The sequence below is a fragment of the Suricata suricatta genome, chromosome 1, assembly GCF_006229205.1.
Source record: "Suricata suricatta isolate VVHF042 chromosome 1, meerkat_22Aug2017_6uvM2_HiC, whole genome shotgun sequence".
In the NCBI taxonomy this organism is placed as follows: Eukaryota; Metazoa; Chordata; class Mammalia; order Carnivora; family Herpestidae; genus Suricata; species Suricata suricatta.
The window spans coordinates 37557079-37562098 of NC_043700.1; positions in this window are offsets into that span (position 1 = coordinate 37557079).

Consider the following 5020-nt stretch of genomic DNA (forward strand, 5'->3'; position numbering starts at 1 on the left):
ATCCCCAGCAATGCTATTGCTGGGTCATAAGGGAGTTCTATCGACAGTTTTTTGAGGAACCTCCACACTGTTTTCCAGAGCGGCTACACCAGTTTACACTGCCACCAACAGTGTAGGAGGGTGCCCATCTCTCCACACCCTCGCCAGCATCTACAGTCTCTTGATTTGTTCATTTTAACCACTCTGATTGGCGTGAGGTGGTATCTCAGTGTGGTTTTGATTTGTGTTTCCCTGATGCTGAGTGATGTTGAGCATCGTTTTATGTGTCTGTAGGCCATCTGGATGTCCTCTTTGGAGAAGTGTCTGTTCTCCGTATTTAAAAGTCTCTTATGGTTTGCCTCCCTCCCTCTCTGTTTGTAACTTGTTTTACCCCTCTTCCCTGACAGGAAGGATTTCTGTCAAAGACTATGGTAGTGGTCTAAGCACTATTTATGGTAACGTGTGAAACAGCTGTGAATCCAGTCAGATATTTTTCCAGAGCTGCAAGAATCTCATTTCCTACAGAAACGAATTTCTCAAATAGAGGAGCAATTTAGGGATGACATATGATAAGAATTCTCATTAGTGAATTGACAAAGCTTCTTTAAGATTAGTGTGTCCGTGGAGATTGGTTTGTGCATTGTATATTAGTTTGTTATGTGTGACATTGTCTTGTACTTAAACACATGTACTATGGAGCCAGACTACCTGGATGTAACAATGATTTTTAAATTTTTTTTTTTAATTTATTTTTTAGAGGCAATGAGAGTCAGAGTATGAGCAGGGGAGGAGCAGAGAGAGAGGGAGACACAGAATCCAAAGCAGGCTACAGACTCTGAGCTGTCAGCATAGAACCAGATGCAGGGCTCATACTCATGAACCACAAGATCATGACCTGAACTGAAGTGGGACGCTTAACTGACTAAGCCACCCAGGTGCTCCCAGACTGCCTGGATTTAAAGCCCAGCCTCCGCATTTATTAGTCGTGAGACCTTAGGTAAATTACCTAACCTTTCTGGGTCTCAGTGCCTGCCACCTGGATGTGCTTCATAAGGGTTAATGTCATCACCATTATCACTGTCATTAGAATCATTAATATACTTTTTTTTCTAATGTTTACTTTTTGAGAGAGCTAGAGTGCATGCACACTGGGAAGGGACAGAGAGAGAGGGAGACAGGATCCGAAGCCCATTCAGCGGTGCTGACAGCAGAGAGCCCAACAGCACCATTCATTTCGAACACAGAGATTCATTTCTAACATCATTCATCAGTTCACAGAGAGAGAATATCCTAAGTTTACCTGTTTAGGAATAACATTTGGCTTTAAGTGCAGACCCTCTGCCACCACTGCATGATTTTAAACTCTAAAGGGGTGATTTTCTTAACCAGAAAGGAGGCATTGCTGGCATTGCCTTGGTGACTTAAGGATGTCAGAGTAACTGAGACTGTTTGGTCTCATTTCTTCATGGGCTCAAGAAGGCTGCTTGCAGCTCCAGCCGTCACGTCTGTCAGACTGAAGAAAAAAGAAAGAAGGGTAGAAGACCAAAAGGGTACTTGCCAGTTGAATAAACTCTCTTTCTAATTCCTTTCTAGAAACCCAGCCTAAGGACTTCCATTAATATCTTATTGGCCATCTCTATCTTCCAGAGATGTGGAAAAGGTAATTTTCTCTGGGCATTTTGACCCCCTCAAGAATTCAGGTGTTCTGTTTCGAAGGAAAAAAGAGAAGGATGGGTATTGTATAGGTACTTGTAGTCTCTGCCACAGTGGGAGCCACTGCAGGAAAGCTCCCTCAGGAGCTTCAAAGACTTTTGTCTGTTTCTAAGTTAGCAGTTGGATTGCCTTCTTCCAGATCGACAGCTTCTGGTAGTATAATCATTTACATTTTTAGCGTGTATTCAGCTTTTGCCATTAGCAAGTTTGTTCAAGAAAGAAAAGACGAATATAGAAAGATATGGGAACATATGATGTTTTAAGCTGAATTGTCATTGTAAGTGTAGGGGAGTCTTAGTTTACACCTAAAGATACATTCATGGGTCACATAATAGATACTCCCTGGGGTGAGGTGGTGAGGTGCCCCAAGAATTTCCTTTGTTAAGGTTGAGTAATGTTCCATCCCATGAATGTGCCACATTTTGTTTGTCTACTCACGGTTGATGGACAGTTGGGTTGCTTCCAGCCTTTGGCGATTACAAATAATGCCACAGTGGGGTGACTGGGGGGCTCCGTTGGTTAAGCGTCCCACTCTTGACTTGGGCTCAGGTCATGATTTCACGGTTCCTATGTGGGCTTGAGCCCCAAGTTGAGCTCTGTGCCGACAGCGTGGATCCTGCTTGGGATTCTGTCTCCCTCTCTTTCTTCCCCTCCCCAGCTCATTCTCTCTCTCTCTCTCTCTCTCTCTCTCTCTCAAAATAAATAAAAATAAACTAAAAAAAATAATGCTACTATGAATGTGAGCATGCAAATATTTCTTTGAGACCATGCTTTCAGTTCTTTTGGGTGTATATCTAGAAGTGGAATTGCTGGAGCATTTTAAAACGATTTTATTATTACTACTATTCTTAAGTAGACTCCACACCCAACGTGGGGCTTGAACTCATGACCCTGAGATTGAAAGTCACATGCTCTTCTTACTGAGCCAGCCAGGCACCCTGTATATGGTAATTTTTCAACAATTTTTTGAGGAACAACCATGCCATTTTTTTACAACAGCTGCATCATTTTACGTTCCCACCAGCAATGCACAAGGATTCCAGTTTCTCCATATCCTCGCCAACATACATTGTTTCCTGTTTATTTGTTTCTTTGTTTTCTGGTGTTTTGTATCATAACCATCCTAATAGGTGTGAGGTACTGTAAGTTTTAAATCAGTACCAAGAGTGCTCCAGACTGACCTCTTCTGGAGTCACTACTCTTTTGCTCTGCCCTTGGCTCTCCTTGGGCAAGTTGCGTAAGCCTATGAGCCTCAGTGTCATTTTCGTACATGTCTCTATGGAAAAGTTGTATGGATGTTGTTGAGACTACGCTTTATGCTGTGTGCCCATCCCAGTATTTTTATTGCCCTGGAAAAGCTGAAAGCATTAACAGAGTACCTGATTGTTAGTATTCCCATTGTTCCCAGCTGTAGTTTCCCCCCTCCCTCCATCCTAACCAAAAACACAGTGTTTCCAAAGTGTTGTGATGGAGAGAGCATTGGTCTTGGAACCAGGAGGCATGAATTGAGTTCCAGATTTCTCACTTTTTAGTTGAGGGAACTCAGACAAATCTAGGTCTTATTTTCTTTATCTGTGAGAAATGGCGTGACAGCGGGCACCTCACGGGACTGCTCTTTTATAGCTACTTCTCCCTGCCTCCCCTGCCTCCCCTCAACAACTTAGAGGTTTTCCCCCAACTCTATTGAACTTTATTGACATGTAACACATGTGAGGTTAAGGTGTCCAATGTGGTGATTTGACACCTATCTACTGCAAAATGATTACCACAGTAAGGTAAGCTAATACCTCCATCCCCTCAGATTGCTTTTTACATGTGTGATTATAACATTTAAGATCTACTTTCAAAAAACCTTCCAAGTATATAATACAGTATTGTGTTTTTAATGTTTTATTTTTGAGAGACAGTGAGAGAACGTGCATGGGAGAGGGGCCAAGAGTGAGGGAGGCAGAGGTGGGTTCTGTGCTGGCGACAGAGCCCAATGTGGGGCTTGATCTCACACACTGTGAGATCATGACCTGAGCTGAGGTTGGATGCTTAACCAACTGAGCCACCCAGGTGCCCCTATAATATATCATGCAGCACATTAGAGCCCCAGAGTTTATTGGCTGTGTAGCGGGGAGTTTGTCCCCTTTGAGCAGCATCTACAATGCACATACCCTCTAGCTCCTAGAACCACCATTCTACGCCCTGTTTCTGTGAGGTCAGCTCTTTTAGATTCCACATGTGAGAACATAAGCTATTTGTCTTTTTCGGTCTGGCTTATCTCATTTCGCATTAGGCCCTCAGGGTCTATCCATGTTGTCACAAATGGCAGGATTTCCTTTTTTTAAATAATGGCTGAATGATATATTCCATTGGATTTACATACCATACCTTCTTTATCATTCATCTGTTGCTGGTCACTTAGGTTGTTTCTGTGTCTTGGCTACTATCAGCAGCTGCAGTGAACCTGGAGGGGCAGGTATTTCTTTGAGAGCTAATGTTCTCATTTCCTTGGGATATAATTAATCACAAGTGGGATTCTAATAGTCTACATTCTGCTACCATGTTATAACTTCCCATTCACTATTCACCCCTTGAAGTTCAAGCTTTCCTGCAAACTGCTCTGACCCCTCTCACTGAATTTCTAATTGTCAAGTCAGAGATGTGTTGGGTCTCCATTTTCCTCTTTTTTTTTTGGCTAGATTTGACATCCATGCTTGACCACTTTATTCTTGACCTTCCTTGTTGGTTCCTGGGACACCACTTCCCTTTGATTTTCATTTCCCTTTAGATAGTTCTCTTGGGGCGCCTGGGTGGCTCAGTCTGAGACCTTTACTTCAGGTCATGATCTCATGTTTTCTGAGTTTGAATCAGGCTCTGTTGTCAGTGTGGAGCCTGCTTGGGATTCTCTCTCTCTCTCTGTGCCTTTTCCCTGCTTGTATACTTTCTCTTTCTTTCAAAATATATAAATAAACTTAAAAATTTTTTTGATCGTTCTCTCCCAATATCCTGTTTCTCTTTTCCGAGTGCTCAGTCTCTCCAGGGTGGGGCATCACCCTCCACTTACATTCTGATGACCCTTTAATCTGTATTTCCAGACTTAATTTTCTGAACTCCAGGTTCTAGGGTACAGCTCCCTCCTGAGCTCCTTAAAGTCAGCATATCCCAAAGCAGCACATTCCTCTCTGCTCCACTCAGCCCCAGCAAGGTCCCCCAAGCAGCTGGGCCAAAGGTGTGGTGCTGGCTGGTGCCAGGTTTCCAGGAGCTCAGGAGCCGCACCCTCTCTGATGCTCCACCTCCACCCCTGTCGCACTTGGCCCATTCTCCAGATTTTCCTGACCGT